The 18,871-nt window shown below is 46.2% G+C and overlaps 1 protein-coding gene across 1 annotated transcript in view; it reads left to right on the top strand.

Moving 5' to 3' along the window:
* LOC144141318 (oxygen-dependent choline dehydrogenase-like) overlaps window positions 1-18,871 on the top strand; it is a 145,585-nt gene that overhangs the window by 8,070 nt on the left and 118,644 nt on the right. The window lies entirely within an intron of this gene.

Raw genomic sequence — 18,871 nt, 5'->3', positions numbered from 1 at the left:
CCAGTATTGATTCATACAGACCACTCACAGTAACGTCAGTGGTGTATAGATTCGTAATGCAGGCAATAAAATCAGAAATTCAAGCATGGATGGAGGAAAATTAAATACTTGGGGGACTGCAAAATGGCTTTAGACAAGACAGGCGATTGAATGATAATTTGTTCGTGATAACCCAATGCATTGAAATTGCGCAAGCGCAGAATAGACCATTATGGATTACGTTCTTCTACATTAAAGGGGCATATTACAACGTCAATAGAGAACTGCTGTGGAGAATACTGAAACTCCAGGGCTTAGATGACGAGTTGGTACAGTTCCTTAGAGCAATCTAAAGAGACAATAGAGTGCACCTTACATGGGAAGGACCAAATGCGCCCAGCAGGTCAACACCCCTCGGGGACTGAAACAGGGATGCCCTTTGAGCACAATACTGTTTATGCTTTAGATGGCAGGGTTAGAAAAGAAACTGGACAAAAGTCAAGTAGGGTTCAACCTAACTCATATGCTGCATGCGAAGTGTATTCCGGGAATGTTATACGCAGACGACATTGTTCTTTTAGCTGATAACCAGACCGATATGCAACGGCTAATAAATATTAGCGGCCAGGAAGCCACCGACCATGGTTTAAATTTTAGCGCAGGAAAATCTGGAATAATGGTTTTAAATGACGCTACCACTGACGCAGTGTCTATCCAGCAAGGCGAATTACCCAGAGTGAAGGACTATAAATTGTGGGGGTGTGGATAAACGAAGGGGATACTACTTAAGAACTCACGAGGAGCAACTTAAGGGCAAGGGAAAGCGAAACGCAGCTATAATGAAGCATAGAGCTCTGTGGGGGTATAGCAAATATGAAGTAGTGAGAGGAATGTGGAAAGGAGTAATGGTTCCGCGTCTTACATTTTCGAATGCTGTACTCTGCTTAAAATCAGGCGTTCCATCAGGCCTTCAAGTGAACCAGAGAACAGGACGCCGTTTGGGCTTAGGCGCGCATGGAAAAACAATACCGAAGCAGTACAGGGAGATTTGAGCTGGGCGCCGTGTGAAGTTCGAGAAGCAAAGACTAAAATATGTTTTGAGATGCGTTTCAGAGCAATGGATCGACGAAGGTGGGCAGCTAAGGTTTTTAGGTACCTATACGAGAAAAGCGTGGACACGCAGTGGTTAAGGAAGACTAGAAGGCTAACGATGAAATACTGAAAGAAAAGTGGAGAATCCAAAACAGCCGAGGTAACCAAAAAAGAGGCAAGGCAGATATAAACGAATAAATGGAGAGAAAAAATGGAAGCTAAAACGTCGTTAGAGATGTACACAGCTGAGAAATCGAACACGAGAAAAAAATTTCTACGATGATTCCTAGGGCAGTGCTTTGCTTTGTGAAGCTCGAGCAGGTTGCTCGGGAACTAGGAGCTTTGTGGGGAAGTATTCACAAAATGATGGGGTATGCGTGGTCTGCGGACAAGAAACACCAACTATGCGGCACATAGTGTAAGAATGCGAGTGTATCCGCCGAAATCTACATCAAGGAAATATTCGGCTTCCCGAAGCCCTAGGATTTAAGGGTAGCACAGAGGAAGTTAACTTCAAGGCTGTAGAGGTGACGAAAAGAATTGTGGTGGACAAAAAGCAAAGAGAGGAATATTGCCCATGACAGTTACCACCTGTAACAGAAAAAAAGTAACAAACATACTAGCTAGCAGCGCTAGTAATAAACGAAGAATATAAAACATAGGAACATTAGTCCGTTTTGGTAAGTTGACATGTCATCACCCCGCTACAAAGGGGAAACCAATAGCAATCATCAGAATCATCATCATTATCATTATCAACAATCCGTGTAACGCCCTTCATTTACACAACATGGATATTTCCTGGAAGTTCCAGGTTTAATCGTTGCAATAGAGTACACGGTGATAATTAGTCGAACAATATTTTCGGAAATCACAAAATAAGAAAAAGTTATGAAATCTAAGGTTTGACGAAAACTCGTCTGGTCGGGTGAAAGATACATAGTTGAAGAAAGTGGTTATCGCCGACCAAAGGCTTAGTTAAAAGGGCTAAAAACACGTTTCGTCTTCCATACGGAAGCCTTGTTCACTGCGCGGAAAGGCGCGAAGCTCGAAGCTTCTAAGAAGTGCGTCCAAGTAATCGCCCCAGGCATCTTTCAAACATAGGCGGGAGATTGCCTGCATTGTGCTTCAGTGTTCAGGGACTCAAGATATCGGCGTGACAGCCATTTCCTTTCTCTGGCGATAACTGACGCTTCGTCCCAGCCTATTTTGACTGCCGTGGCTTCCACGTGTCTGTCAACCAGTCTGTCTAGCTGGACGTTCGTCTGACTGGTGGTGAGAAGCTTTCACAAGGGCGTTTTACATTCCACCCGATGTTTCTATATCTTCGTTTAACAAGCTCCTTACATCTGTAGAAGAGGTTTGTTCATCACACCCGAATGGATTTTGGGTGATTTCAATACACCTGGTGTACAAAGGGAACATGTACATCAACACTACAATTATTACGTACAGCACAAATCCAGCATGATTTTAGACTTCTTAGACTTCACATTCATGGTGCAACTTCATAATATCAAAAGCAACTCTAAAATATCTTAGATCTTTGCTTTTCAGACATTCAAAACGCGGGAGTATCGTTGTCTGACATCCCTTTTGTCAAACCCGACAAGCTTCATCCTCCGTTTCTAGTTTCTGCTCCTGTCTCGATTCAGCGTTGCAGTGCTTCACTGCAGAATAATGAATTCCCTCCCTACTGTTAATGCGCTTGGTGCTGTAATAAGCTTGTATAACTTTCTTTCTTCGTTCGATTGGTTAGAAATTCAACAACTCCCTTATTGCGATGCGGAAGTCAAGCGGTTCACTGAAATAGTCAAAAGCGGCAGGAATCAGTTTATACCCAAGTGCAAACCCTGCCTTTCAAAACACCCCTTTTGGTTCTCTAATGAACTTCAGACGACCCTTAAGTTGAAAGACCGCTGCCATAGAAAATATAGAAAAACCGGACGTGATGAATGGAAATAGGACTTTTGTTGTTACCATAAAACGTGTAAAATTGTTTATGAGCGGGACCAGCTCTCGTATCTCGATTCTGTGGACAGCAGCGTTAACTCCCAGCCTGCAACATTCTGGAGTTATATTCGATCCCGTAACAATAACTCACATGAGCAAATCCGTCTTGTTGATTCCTCCGGGGAAGAAGTTCGTTATGTTGCCAACCATTTTGCCCAGCAATTTAGTACTACTTATGGCCAGCGCGATGACAGGGAAATCAACGTAATGTCGAATAATGTACACGGTTCTAGCTTCGTACAAATGGACGAGCAGTTGGTGCTTCATGGTCTAAGCCGCGTGAAACCGTCGCTGTCGTGTGGCCCTGACGGAATACCTCCTGCTATTTTAAGAACATTCAGCAGTATTTTTGTTCCTGTTTTAACTGCGATATTCAATCACTGCCTAAAAACAAACATGTTTTCTAGTAAGTGGAAAATTTCCCGAGTGCGCCCCATTCAGAGGCACCAAATCTGATGGAAAAAACAATAGAGCAGTTTCTCTCCTTTGTGCTGCCTCCAATCTTTTTGAGACAGTGCTGCACAAGGTATTGTCAAGGTCAGTACAGCAGTTTCTTACAAGTAAGCCGCATGTTTTTATGTCAGGAAGGTCAGCAACAATTAATCTCGCCTGCTTCATGGAGCAGGCCTTCGCTGCACTTTCCGAGCGAGGCCAGTTGGACGTTGTCTACTGCGACCTGAGCAAAGCATTTGATGTTGTCTGCCACGCGTTGTTACTTGATAAGCTTTTGCAGTCGGGCATTGGTACACCACTCGGGGCATAACTGGGTAGCTATCTAGGCAATCGATTCAGTTTCATTAGCGTTAATGGGCAGACGTGCTCTTTGTATAGATCAACAAGTGGTGTGCCCCAAGGCTCCGCGTTGGGCCCTCTCTTGTTCTTCACTTTTGTAAACGATGTGTCAGCCGCAATAGAAGAGTCTTTTCTTTTCTTCTCTTCGCTGACGACATCAAAATATTCAGACGTATAAAGTCCGCCGATGCCTGTGTTGCCCTGCAGCAAGATATATTCTCCTTTGCTGAATGGTCCTCAGATAACCGATTAAATCTTAATCTTGCTAAAACAAAGGTCATATCTTATACCCGAAAAACCAACTCCCGTTTCTCTCGCTACAGTATTGATGACGGTTTTCTGTCAGCGTCCACGAGATCAAAGACCCTGGACTGCTCTTCGACAGCGCCTTAACTTTGTCGCCTCATGTCACTCAACTGGCGTGGCGGGCGCTCCGCTCGCTTGGTGCCGTATGCAGGTTTTCACGAGACTTCCAGTCTCCTCATTCGTTCCTAAAACTTTTTATGGCACTTTGTATTCCTCTACTTCAATATGCCACTGTCATTTGGAATGGAACCTGCATATCTAATTGTCAACGTGTAGAGCATGTACAGACCCAATTTTTATCAATATTTTTGTATCGTTTTCCCTCCGAGCCTCTCCCGATAACTGCCTCTTTAAAGGAGCCATGAAGAGAAAATGCAAGTTGGTTTTATTCGAAAGATTTCGTGTTTTACAGTGCCCCCAGCGCTTGCTGTAAATTAAACAATTTAAGTTAAAATTTTGATTTTCCCGCTCAATCGTGCGTTTTCGTGGTCCCAAGTGACATCACGGGAACCGACCGCTCTGCAGCCTAGAGTACCTTCATTCACGCATCCGCCGTACAGGGTAGAGACACATAACGCTGGCGCCGCCATGTTCGGTTGCTCGCTCGCCGCCGAAGCAAGTCATTGTGTCAAAACCGCGCTAAAATTATCGCCGCAACGCGGTTTACTGAAGAAGTTTGAATCATATTGTCTGTTTCGCGTTGCTAGGTCTCGTGGGAAACGAAAAGAATAACGCGTTGAGCCCGTTGGCCCAATTGCGGCGGCACGGGACCGTTCAAAGGTTGTCTCCACCCTGTACAGCGGTGTTGGTTTGTTTGTTTGTTCCTGCGTTTCTTTACGTTCCGTAACCTAGATGGCGCCACCATACCGTGGCAAGCGTTTGGTTTGTTTTTGCCCGCATTTAAACCTGACTTGTTTTTGTTCTGGGAGAAAATATTCGTTCCCTGAAACAGTGCTCGCTCGACAAATGGGGTCACGTAAGACACCGTTGCTTGCGTCAATCGGCCAGTGTCGTCTGAGACAACCCCAAGCCCCGTAGTGCTGTGCAGCTAAACCAAAGCATGCTGTGCGCAGTACGAACAGCAGAACGCATCAGTACTTCTATGTTTACATGTGCTTTCGTAACTTCCACTGTTTGTCCCATCATTCTTATTGCTTTGTAAAGAATGTGCCCCAAATTTAAGCGCAAATCGCTCGTTCGTCTAGTTTGTAAGCTCTACCTAATTTGCGTCTGCTTCTGCCAGCCTCCGCCAATCGCAGAGCTTAGCCCATGTGACATCACAGGTTCTGTTGCGGGAAATGAGCTGGTGGGTCGCATGACCATTCCCGTTTTTCCTAATTATGTAGCTTATTTGAGCGAAGTTTACGTTAAAAGTGGTGTCAGTATGATTCTAACGAGACAATCTTTTGAATGAACCAAACTTGTGTTTTCTCTTCATGGCTCCTTTAAGGTACCGGCGAACCCGCTCAGACCTTTTTTTCTGATACAAACTGCTTCATGGTACAATTTCATGCCCGGAACTGCTTCCATCAATCAGTTTTCGTGTTCTGAAAGAAGCAACAAGGCTTAGCCACCCTTTCCACACAACTGCACAACTTCGCAGATGTTCTCCTCTTGATAGACGGCAACGCCTATATAACATTCACTCCGGAAACTTCGATATTTTTCGCCGTCCCCTTAGGGAGTTTTGGCAGGGCTGTTAGCCGTAGCGCGCTAACTTCATTTCGACTGTACTCGTGTTCTTCAATTATTTTCCTCATGTGTGGGTTGTTTTCACAGAGTTTGTTCTTATTTCTCCGTGTATGATTTTGATGAAGGGTTTGCGTTCGGGCTAGTTGGTATTCTATAACGTTCATCTTCAGCGCAGAAAAAAACAGGGACACAGTAGACAAAGACAAGCCCTACTTCCAACTTAATTTTATTGAGTCAAGGTGAAGTATATAACAGCAAAAATGCAAGAGATACAGAAAATGTTACGATTATACACAGAATAAAATAACGGAATCTGTCACCGTTGTACCACACGTGTCAGCTAGTCATTACCACGACCAGTTGTTTTTAAGAAAGCTGCCTCATTATCGAACAAGGCTACTGCTGTGCTGACACAATCAAAATCACCAAGTTGCATTTCAGCTGCCTCTACTATCTCACGCGTTCGCTGATCAGAGTCATGAAACAATATCACAGAGTTTTTAAAGTATGCTTCACACTTAGGGCATTCATCGCAGTTAGTCGACAGGTTACCATCCTTTCTTTTGTGTACGTTATTTTGATGCTCACGTAACCTGGAGTTGACGCACCGTGCCGTCTGCCCTACGTATACCCTTCCGCAGGCTAACGGAACAAGGTACACAACCCCTCTATCGCATTTTACGTACTTGTTTTGGTGTCCAACGTTACAACCAGTATGTTCTTTTTGTACAGGACATGTATCTCTGCAAAGCCTCTGGAGCTTGACTGGTGCGGACATTACAACGCGAACCCCAGCCCTCTGCCCTATTTTTTTTAGCCAATGTGCGATACCGTGCAAATACGGTATAACTGCCGTCTTACGGTGTTCGTTGCAGTCATGCTCATTTGTTTCGGCCGCTTTTATTACCTGTTTCTCACGCCTGCGGACAGCCTCAACGACTGCCACAATGACGTGTTCAGGATACCCTGGCCGTCTCAGCCGAGAGACCTGTGCCTCCACAGCGCTCTGCACGTGATGGATTTCTTTAGAGCATTGCTGAAGCACGCCGTTACTACTGAGCGTTTCACCAGTTTGGTGTGCGCAGAGCTAAATGGCTAGAGGGGCTTCTGGCTTCGGGGTGCGTAACTCCAGCATACCTGGTTGTCCGAAAACATGAGGCTCATTTCCAAGAACTTCAGCGCGCTACCTTCTTGCACTTCGTGAGTTATCTGAAGTGGTTTCAGGCAATCTTCGAAAACTGCCAGTGTTGATCTCACATCATTGTCAAAGCTAGACGCACCCCTACGAAGGACAACCAAAAAATCGTCCACGAACCTGTACACTTTGACGACATTTGCTGACATCAATCTACCCGTCAGCACCCGGTCGATCAGGCCCAGAAAAACATCGCTCAGCACTGGAGCAACACAAGACCCCATACAGACACCCTTTTTTGTATTAAGGTTTTGCCGTTCCAGGAAACATAGGTGGACTGCAGATACATCGACAACAGGTGGAGAAACCCTTGAATTGTTACTCCACTTTCATTTTGAAAGGCAAAAATGCATTCTTCGACACATTCCAGGACTCGGTCATGCGGCAGGGAGTAATAAAGGTCTTTGATATCTACAGAAAACCCATTAAATGTATAGTGGGAGTGCTGTGTCAAGAAGTCACAGACCTCTCCGGAGTTTCTGGTACGAAAGGGATCCGCAATGTCCAGCAGCTGAAGGTGCTTGTGTAGAAACAGACCTACCGCTTTCTGCCAGGTGTGCCGTTCTGATACTATCACTCGAAAAGGCATCCCCTCCTTATGTGTCTTCACCGCGAAAAACACGTCTAGCCCCAGTTTGGTGCATTTTTCAATTTGAACAGGCCTTACAAGTTCATTTGTTCACACAGCTTGTGAGCCTTCGCCGTAACAGCTTCTAGCGATACATCAGATCGCGCGAACAACCAATCGCTGTCATTGCCTTCTCAAAGAACAAGCCATGCAAAAAAACCCCAAACCCACCTTCTTTGGAAGTTTGTTTGTCCAAACAAATTGAAAAATGCACCAAACTGTCCAAACATGTTTTTTTTGTTGTATGTACTATGACACACTTCTGTAGTAAACTGTTCATACATATTTTTAAGGGGCCCAGGCGGGCCACAGTAACAAATTTTTCTACAAATTGTCATTTGTTGTGAGTAGTTATAAGTATTTCCTTTGTTTTGTTTGATACATTTTTGTGTAATTGATGCTTCATCCTGTTGCTGTGGTTCTTGTACAATGCATTTTTGCGATATACCATAATTAACAGTCTCTGTTAGTCGTGTACTGTAGGTTGGACAGCACTTTTAATGTTATTCTCCGTAATATTTGGTGTTTTTTATTCTTCGTCACTCCCCCCTCTTTCTTACTGGCTGTTTACGTGACAGCCGCTGCTGTATTTTAATGCGGCCTTTTTCCCCCCTCTCAGTGCGCCAGCCCGAATGCTTCGGATGTGCTTGGGCACTTTATTAAAGGTTGATTGATTGATTGATTGATTGATTGATTGATTGATTGATTGATTGATTGATTGATTGATTGATTGATTGATTGATTGATTGATTGATTGATTGATTGATTGATTGATTGATTGATTGGATATTATTAATATTGTGCTGCGAACAAGGAAGTGTCGCCGTTAGTTACGTCAGCTCCGCTGCAGTCGGTGTCTTCGGCTTCTCCTGCACTGTTTCCTACAGCGTCCCCGTGCATTCTGTGCCTCTGCTTGACTGTGACTCTCCTACTAATTAGGAGAAGCGCCGAAGCCGGGCATGTGTAGGTGCATCGGACATATGCGGACTTGTAGTCGTTCCGCAGCCGAAGCGACCCAAAGCTATGTTCATTTCAAAGCTTTCTCCGTCCACCACCTCTACTAATCTTAATGCCCATCTCTCAACCTTACGTGTCTCGCCCTTGTGCTGCGGACTACTGAAGATTACATTTGACATGTACGCATCCTGTTATATTTCCCTGATTGAAGAGTTTTTATAGCGCTTGAATGACCCCGCTGTTTGGCCGAAAGAGTGTTCTTTAAAGGGACCCTGCAACACGTACTATCCAGTACTGGGAATGTATTTTGGGGTAAATTCTATTGCCCCAGCAATCTCCTCCCGCAAGAATTATGAAAATCCGTTCACTATCACCGAAACTATGCGCGATGAGAAATTGCGTACATTTGTCCCCTTTAAACTTTATCGCGGACAATGCGGCGGGAGAGCGAGAAAAGAGAGAGAAAGAGAGAGAGAGGGAGAGAGAGGGGGAGAGAGAGAGGGAGAATAAACTTTAGTTCGAGGAATATCAGTGATTATGCATCATGAAAGCGATGCTGATGGTGAGATCGCATTGATGGCTGTCAGCGTGAACTGATAACCGACCTCGGCAGCCGGCGGCCAAACGGGCCTGTAGGTCCGGGTCCGAGCTGCGCAGTGCGGTGTCCCACAGGGAAAGGGGTTTTTTGGGCAAGCCCAGATGATGTGGGATAGTGTGGCGCATGACCGCCACTGAAGCAGCAGGCCGAAGTAGGGTACGGAGTGGGGTGGATGTGCGTCAGGACGGCGGGATTTGGAAAGGTACCTGTCTGAAGAAGTCGCCACGTGTGAGCCTTAGAATTTTGTAAAGTTTTGTGCGCCGGAGGTTAGGTCAAGCGGGAGAGGTGGTAGTGCATAGTTATGTCGTGGATAGAGACGAGGCGATCCCGCACAGATCGCGCCCCGCGGTAGGTATAGAAGCTGGTCCCAGCCCGCGGATCGTGAGCCCTCGGGCGTGTTCATGGGCCGCTTCGTTCACTTCGAGGCCGGAATAAGCGGGTGTCCAGGTCAGAAGAACTGGTTGTTTTAGGGGTCGGGCAGAGTTTCCTGTCAAAATTTTGAGTGCTGGCTCTGATATGCGTCCAGTGGAAAATCTTTGAATTGCAGTTTTAGCATCAGAGATTATCGGGCTGGGAGTGGGGTCGAGAATTAGAGCTAGGGCTATGGCCGTTCCTGCGTCTCTGGGCGGGTGGACCGAACGGTGGCCGAATTAAGATGTTCCTTGCCGCAGTTCATGGCTACAATCGTGTATTCGTCGTGGAATCCATTCTGCCGCGTCTACATACACAGCAAGGGGATTGTTGCCGTATATCTTGTGGAGTGCTTCCGCTCGCTTTAGTCTCCTAGTTACATGGTGCTCAGGGTGCATATTGCGGGGCTACTGTTTGATTATTAGTTGGGAGTCTATTGACGCGGGGATGGGATGTAGTTGCGCGAAGTTTGTATTGTGACCGATACCCAGTTCTTGAAGGATGTGCCTCCCAGTGCTGGTTCGGGCCAGTCGCTCATACGGACTCGTTAAATCGGCTTCTATCAGCTCTTGAGCTATATTGTGGAGGCCCATTCCGTCCAATTTGGCAGTGGAAGTGCCAAAAATGAGTTGGAGAGCTGAGTTATAGGTTCGCCTAACTAGCACGTCTGTTTTATCGAGGTAGGCCTTAGTTAGGAGGAGATAAGGGAGGAGTAAACTAGCCGGCTTATGACAAAGGCTTGGAGAATGCGATCTTTCTCCCTTTCGGTAAGACCCTTATGGCGGTTGGTGACCCTGCTGTCAAGTCGGGCCATCTGGTCCACGGCTCGATTCATTAGGTTTATGGAGCTGTCATTTTTGCGGTTGTTTTGTATTCTTAGTCCTAAGAGTCGGATCATCGGGACCTCTGGGATCGGTTTGCCGTTTATGTGGAGCCCGGTGTTTGGTTTCTGAGGTGGTCTTTGAGCCGGCGACGGAAGTAAAAGCAGCTGGGATTTAGATCGAGAGAAGGACAGTCCCACTCTTCCAGCTTCCTCTGTGACGATGTCAATGCCCATCTGCAGGATTTCCTCAATTTGTGCATCGCTACCTGTGTTGCCTCACAGAGTGATGTCATCTGTGTAGAGGTTATGATGGAATTTCTTCTAGTCTCTTCGGGATTTTCAGGATGGCCAGATTAAGCAGGAGTGAGGAAAGAACGGCTTTTTGAGGAATGCCCCTTCCTCCAACCGAGAAAATGGGGGTTACGAGGTCACCCACGTGTATGACAGCCGTCTTGTCTGAGAGAAAGTCTTTGGTGTAATTATAGGTGCGTACTCCAGGATTGATCGATTGCCTGCCTTTGAGGATGGCCCCATAGCCAACGTTGTCAAAGGCCTTGGTCAGATCTAGCGCTAGCACTGCCGATGAGTATAACCTGTCAGGCGAACGTCGTATGACGTGATGATGGACTCTGAGCATCACATCTTGTGTAGATAAACCGGCTAGGAAACCTATCATGGTACGGGGGAATTGATCTGTGTCTATGACGTGATTTGACAGGGGGGTGTGTATGATGTGCTCCATGAGCTTACCGAGACAGGATGTAAGTGAAATAGGGCGTAGATGTTCGAGTGCGAGAGGTTTGTTCGACTTTGGAATCAGAAATACCTTGACATGTTTACACGACCGAGGTCGGGTGCCTGATCTCCTGCACTCGTTCATGTAATGCGTTAGGTATGCAATCGATTTGTCATCCAGATTGCGGAGTGCTTTATTAGTTACGTCATCGGGGCCAGGAGCTGAGTTGGTGCGAAGTTTTGCGATGGCCGCCCTGAGCTCCGCTTCCGGGATGTCTCGGTCCATTTCAGAATTCGGGAGGCCTGTGAAATTTGGCAGCTTGGGGCTAGGACTCGGGGCAAATATGTCTCACGAATTTGTCAAGGAGTTCGGTATCGGATCCTGGGTAATTATGCATGACCTGTGTTATACGGTTTCTCTGCTCAGTTTGCTGTGGTTATGATCGATCAGGTGCCTGAGAAGCTGCCATGTTTCATTCTTTATATATTATATATTCAGTGACAGGTCCGCTTTGCCAAAAAAAAGCTTACAGACTGGAATAAAACAATTGTTCGTTCATACAGCACACTTGCTAATCGACCAGATTTAGGGGAAATCCCCAAGGTGGAGTAAGTTTCTGTGAAGGAAAGTTTGACATCCACCTAAATGCAGCCATACGGCTACAAAGGAAAGCTATACAGCTTTCTCAGAAACTTTGCAATTGAAGAAAAATTCGTCCTGGTCCAGGATTCGAACCCGGGACCACTGCTTAACCAGAGCAGTCGCTCTACCAACTGAGCTAACCAGGAGGCAAGTCGTTAGTAGCGCGAAAGCGAATTGATCAACAACTCGAAGTGAAGGACACTTGTTAATCGACCAGATTTAGGGGAAATCCGCAAGGTGTAGTAAGTTTCTGTGAAGGAAAGTTTGACATCCACCTAAATGCAGCCATACATACGGCTACAAAGGAAAGCTATACAGCTTTCTCAGAAACTTCGCAGTTGAAGAAAAATTCGTCCTGGTCCAGGATTCGAACTCGGGACCACTGCTTAACCGGAGCAGTCGCTCTACCAACTGAGCTAACCAGGAGGCTAGTCGTTAGTAGCGCGAAAGCGAATTGATCAACAACTCGAAGTGATCAACAACCCGGTTCCAATCTCTGATGATCCTTAAATAAAGGAATTGTAAAACATGGTCGTTCTTGCACGGTACTGTTTCACTTTGTGTCGGTGGTCATTACGACTAGATATGTAACTGGGTTAAGTGAAATAGTTATAACGGTGAATTCCAGTCTGCCCAGGAAAGACAGAAAAGAGAAACTGCAAACGCAGTTTTTTCCTGCGCGAAGAGAGCAATTCCCAACCCAATTCAGCTTTCATGACAGCACAGCTGTCTCTCCGCTTGTACCGCCCTAAAGCAAATCGAACAGCTCTGTTCTAAAATTTTTCAAACTTATCAATCAATTTGGCCTGTATGGGCTCCCACACAGGGCGTGCGCATTCCAAAATCGGTCTTATGCATGAGAGGTAGGCGGTATTTTTCATTTTTGGGGGTGCACACCTTAGAATCCTCTGAATAAAGTTTAGAGCCCTTGCCGCTTTACCAACAACGTGATCAACATTGGCATTCCATGAACAATCATGCGACAGAACAACGCCAAGATATTTGCATGGTGATTTGGTAGTAACAATATGCGGATCTATGCTGTACGCCATCACTACACCTAGATTTTCCTGACGCTTGTCGCAAATTTGGTCCCATTGTTCTCGCGCGAGTTCGGTGGCGTGTGCTGCTATTTCCCTTTCCAGTGAGGTCATGCGCAACTTAAGCTTGCGGTTGTGTCTGCGCCAGCGCTTCTGGATGCTTTTGTAGGCCTCCCAGAGGTAGGCAATCCTGGCATAAATGGTTAAGAATGGGATGTCCTGATCAAGCTTTTTTGTGGCGGTTTTTATGTCTATTGGCAGTTGTTCCGTCCACGTGTCTGTTTTATATTGGAGCGTCATCAGCATTGCTGTTTCAAAGAAATTGGTATTCGTCCCACTCGACTAGTGTTGCCTGACGGGGAGTGTGTTTGATTTTCGTCGTGTGCTTAATTACTATCTCGATAACAAAGTGATCGCGACGAGGGTGCGGTACCAGTAACGTTCCACTCTTCGCGTCTCGTATGTAGTGCGAAGGTAAGATCTGGGGCAGTGTCAACTTGGACGCTGTTACTTATCCTTGTGGCTAAAACGGAGTCAGTAAGAATGCTAAAGTGGTGTAGCTGTATTTGCTCCCAGAGGTCCGTTCCTTTTTTGTTACTGCATCTGGAGCCACAGGCGGTATGTGGGGCATTAAAATCTCCTACCACCACTAGCGCATGCGGTTCCACTTCCCCGCGTGTGAGAGTGAAAAGAAGGTTAAATATATGGTCGCGGTTCCGCGGTGGGCTATATACATCAGGAATTAAGTTTTTCGTGGTTTCGCACTTGTTTAGAAATATTGTTATTAGATCAGGGAGGGAGGTTTCGACAGCACGTTTCTTTTTTTTTTGGGGGGGGGGGGTGTGAATTAACATCTGTACCAGAGGGGTCTGCCGGAGTGGTCAGTTGTACACAGAGGGCTTTATTTTGGTCCGGCAAGTCTTCATTACCTTGTAATAGCTTCGCGATGCTCTGCGTAACTTCCGCTTCAAGACTACCTATTTCCAGCCGAAACTCTGCAGGGATTTGGGTAGGCTGGGAAGGAGGGGTGTTGTTCGAGGAACGGTGGGTTGCCACGCTGCCCCAGCTCACCTGTTTGTAGGCGGTTGCTGTTGACGCTGGCGGTGGCGTCTTGTCCCTCCCCTTGGAAGTTTGTCGCCGGCGGTTGTTGACTGCGGCGATCTCGATTGGCTCCGCAGTGGGGACTTGGATGTGGCCCTAGTGCCGGATGGAGATCAAGATATCGAGCGACCTCTCTCTCGCTCCGGCAGGCTGGGCCATTCTGGTGGGTTTTTCAGGGTTGACTTGAACTTGGCGGTGACCTCGATTGGCGTTCTTGTCGCTGTGGCTGTCTTCCGTCTTGCGACGATGGTTGGAGTCTCCGTCGGGGCTGGAATCTATGCTCGCAGTCTACTGCCCCGGTCAGGTGCTGTCTATTGCAGATCACACACCTGGGGGTGCACGGGTGTCCGTCGGTAGGGTTTACTATGCCGAAGGTGTGGCAGCGAGTCTCAGCCGCTGGACACACGTCTCGCCGGTGGCCTACTTTCAAGCAGTGCGGGCAGGCCTTTGTTTTCCAGCGGAAGCGGTAGCAGCGTTGGGTCGTTTGTCGGTATCGGACCCAGTATGGTACTACAGTGCTTGAAAAAGAATTTGAATGGATTTGGAAGATCCCATCCTCGTGGCAATTAGAACGTAGAAGTCAGGGTTGTGATCTTTGAATGCTGTCGGGATGTCGCCCGGAGATTCGTCATCAGGATTCTTGAACACGATGCCAATCACTGTGCGCGACGGGGCGGTGACATGACTCCGCAGTTCCAAGGTTTGGTCCTTAATGCGGATAAACTTGACGAAGGAGGAGAGAACCGGTAGATCCGTACAAGCGATGAAGCAGTTCGAGATGGGCTGTGTGCGTATCTGCTCAGCGCTTATGCTAGAAACTCCTGCGGCTGTGTAGATCGCATTTGTGATGTGAACGCTGCTGGTGGATTTCAGATCTAGTTCACCCCTGGGGCAGAAGACGATTTTGAAGTTGAAGTTGAAGTTTATTTCCATAAACGTACACCGTTATGGCGGAAAATAGGGTAAAAAGCTGCACTCAGCAACTTGACGAAGCCCTACATCCTTCATGGTCAACAGAAACAAATGAAACAACATAAACAACAACAGCGGCGGGGAAAACAAACAAACAAAAAGCAGTACATAGACACCACTTGTGGGTGACAAACAAAACTAGCACGGAAAATACAATATTTTCAAAACTACAATAGATAGCGCATCAATAAGTGGATAGAAGGACGTGAAGGCAGTAGCGATAAAAAAATATACGCAACAAACCGCACAAACACAGCAAGGAACTATTCCCAAACATCATAGTCTTTTCGAACAAGCAAGTTAAAGAGCATAGATTTTGTACATGAGTCAATATCAAAGTCAATAAATGCAAGTCCGTTCAACAACTTCGGAAGGGTATACCCAATCATCTGCAAAGTGTAGTTTGTACGTGGGCGAGGAACTTTCCAACGTTCAGACAGTCTAGTCGGATAGGGCGTATGATTAATTTGAAGATTAGCTATCAACGAAATGTTCTTGGTATTGTTTTTGCGTTCTAGAGTATATGTGTAGGCTAAGCGGTACTTAAGCAGGTCCTGAATCTTAGGTAGACAAAGTTTACTAAACAAAGGGGCAGTAGGAGCATCGTAACGTGCATTACATAGAAGCCGAATAATTTTTTTCTGTAGCAAAAATAACCTATTTATATTAGTTGCAGAAGTTGTGCTCCACACGAGACAACAATAGTTAAAATTACTTAAAAATAGTGAATTGTACAACAGTAACTTGACTTTATACGGAAGGTCACGTACAGAATATACCATTCCAACTATGCGCGAAAGTTGCCCTGCGAGAAAATTAATGTATGTATTCCAAGACTTGTCTTGGTCGAAAAAAACACCTAGCGTTTTTGCAGCAGACATCACCAGTTCAATTTTGGAGTGGCTTAACATTATATCAGCCGGTAAAAGGATATTTCTGTTTTTTGATTGAAAAACCATCGCTTTCGTTTTATCTACGTTAATTCTTAAGCCGTTGTCCGCTGACCATCTGTGTATTTTTTCAAGCACTTCATTAGCGGTTTGTACCAACTGCATGACATCACAAGATGAAACAAGGAGAGTAACATCATCAGCGTAAATTATGTATTTTGTATTAGTGTCAACGTTCACGATGTCATTAATGTACATGTTGAAGAGAAGGGGCCCTAAAATACTGCCTTGTGGTACGCCTAAGTACAATTGTCTGATTTTAGAGCGAAGATTATTTACCTGAACAAATTGGCTTCTGTGACCTAAGTATGACGTTATAAGTTCTAGAGCTATGCCGCGGATACCAGAGTAACGCATTTTTTCGAGCAGTAGTTTATGATTTATACTATCGAAGGCTTTGCTGTAGTCGATTAAAACACCTAATGTAAGTTGTCGTTTTTCAATGTTTTTCAGAATGAATTCTTTTTGCTCAAGTAACGCTAGATGTGTCGACCTACGTTTTCTGAATGCATACTGACAATTCGATAACATTGAGTTCTTTTCCAGAAAGTTGGATAGGCGATTAAAGATCATTTTTCCAAAGCTTTAGAAAAGATAGGAAGTATTGAAATCGGCCTGTAGTTAGATACCGATGCTCTATTTCTTTTTTTGAACAATGCAAGAACCTTCGCCACCTGCATTTTTTGAGGAAAGGTTCCTGATGATAGGCATAGATTTAAACATAAACTAATACTGGAGCACAAGATTAATGACAAACTTGGCTGGTTTAATATGCAGGCCGTCAGCATCACAGGTAGTGCTATTGTTAATCTCCTGGAAAATACGAATTACCTCTGATTCACTGGTAAGATAAAGAAAGATAGTGTCGACATGGTTGGTCGTGATAAGACAGCAAGCATTGAGATCGCAGTTATCTCTTTGTCTCTTTCCCTTGTTGTCTCTTTCCCCTAGATTGGCTCTCGGCGATCTCCGCTGGTTATCTCGGCGCATCTTCGGCTGGTGCGCCGGCTGCTGCTTGCTGGGGGCTTGAATGGTCTTGCTTTTGTCGATGTTCTCCTGGAACGCGCGATGTATATGCTGCCAGTCGTCCTCTTGGAAGTCCTCAGGAGCGAGCTGCTCCCCTTCGACCCCGACCTCCATGACTTGGCCAAGGCGGGCGATCATCGAAGGGGCACGCTACCGTTACCACACAAACGCGGGTTCGCCGAAGCGCCGGTTAGGCCTAGGAGGACGTGCCGGCGTGGTCGATGATTTGCACTCCACTCATGAAGAAACGGGGGCTCAGCGGTTAATGAAACTTGGTCAGGAGGTCCCCTGCGTGTTTCGGCGTCGGTGGCCGGGGCTGTATTGCTGCGGCTGGATGCGGAGGTGTTTGTAGGGGGGAAACGCTTTAGCGTAGCTGAGCTGCGACCGCCCTCGTTCTAACCTCCCGGAGAGAGTGGCGGCTCGCGGCGTTCTTTTCTGCGGTGTTTGATAACACAGGCCTGGGAATATGCTCCTTTTCTCCGCAACGTGGAGAAGTCTATTTCCGGCCTGGTGCCACAAAAAAGCAGGCACGGCTGCCTGTTCGCAAGCTCGCGCTCCGGCTCGTAGGGCGTTTTTGAAGCAATAAACGTTCGTTGTTAAGTGGTCTGGTTGAAAGGAGGTATAGAGCTCATCACTCAAGCTCTGCGCCCACTCAAAGCACAAAATAAACGGCAAAATCGTGCCTACAGGTTAAGGCATAGAAGTTCGCACACAGCGCCGACGACGGCGTATCGTCACAGGAAATGCGAGAAGTTAGCCGCGAAGTTGACCGGTGACAGCCGATCGAAATGCCATGACGTCAATTACGTCATTTAAGCCATGCCGGGGGTGCATAATGAGGAGAACTGAAAAGAGCGCAGTCGGTTTTTCTGCGTCTTTCACAGCAATTTGCGCGCTCAGCGCTTCACGTGCACGTGTAATATTTGTCGTAGGTATTTCTGGTAGTGTAAGCTAAGCCTCGAGCAGGTTTACTTGCACTGCTCAAAGAGTGTTGCAGGGTCCCTTTAAGGAGTTTCGAGGCATGTTTCGCGAAGACATTCTTCAGAGCTCTGAGCGCATCACATAAGGAAAACAATGATGACTAGTTTAAACGTGTTTTATCAGAATGTGCGAGGTCTTCGTACTAAGGCAACTGACTTATTTGGTAATGTTCTGGCTTCTTGTTTTTCGTAATAGCTATCTCTCAAACTTGTTTCTGCCCTGATATCCTGTCCAGTGATTATTTTCCTCAAAATTACCATGTATACCATAGTGATCGTGCCTTAACGGGAAGCAAACAAAAAGGGGGCGGGGTCCTTCTTGCCGCCGACAAATCTCTCCCGTGGGTGCGACGTAGTGATATTGAGAATGCAGATGAGCCTTTATGGGTTGAAATTCATCTCTCTAAAACTGAAAAACTTCTACTTGGTGTTCTTTAGATTCCCCCTGATGTAGCTCCTGACGCGTTCAAATCCTCCATTGAACAGGAGCTTATTACGCCTTGCTACCGCAAGGTCCACCTCCTTGGAGACTTTAACGCTCCTGGCGTTCAGTAGAGCCAGCTAAGCTAACTTTTTCCCACTATAACCACCACATTGAACAGAAGGGTAATGGATTACTAGATTTCTCGTCTTTCACTTCCATGGCAGAGCGTAATCCCATACAAAACTGCACTGGAAACATTCTGGACCGGTGTTTTTCAAACTTTGATGGCGTTAGTGTGTAGCGCTCTGTTATTTTTTAGTAATACCCTACAGATTTCATCCTCCTCTTTCGATTTCCTGTTGCCTTCCTACAATGCTCCACCGGACCGTAAGTTCCAGCAACAAGCGCCTTCGCTACGCTTTCGCCTGGGGAGAATACGTTGGGCTGTATAGCTACTTTTCTTCTGCCCCTTGGTCGACACTCATTGACCAATCTGATGTCAATGAACAAGTTT

This window comes from Haemaphysalis longicornis, unplaced genomic scaffold, assembly GCF_048455015.1.
Source record: "Haemaphysalis longicornis isolate Haplotype H1 unplaced genomic scaffold, Haemaphysalis longicornis Haplotype H1 scaffold_6, whole genome shotgun sequence".
NCBI classification, from domain to species: domain Eukaryota; kingdom Metazoa; phylum Arthropoda; class Arachnida; order Ixodida; family Ixodidae; genus Haemaphysalis; species Haemaphysalis longicornis.
The sequence above is the reverse complement of the archived record's forward strand: the minus strand, read 5'-3'. Positions and strand labels throughout refer to the sequence as shown.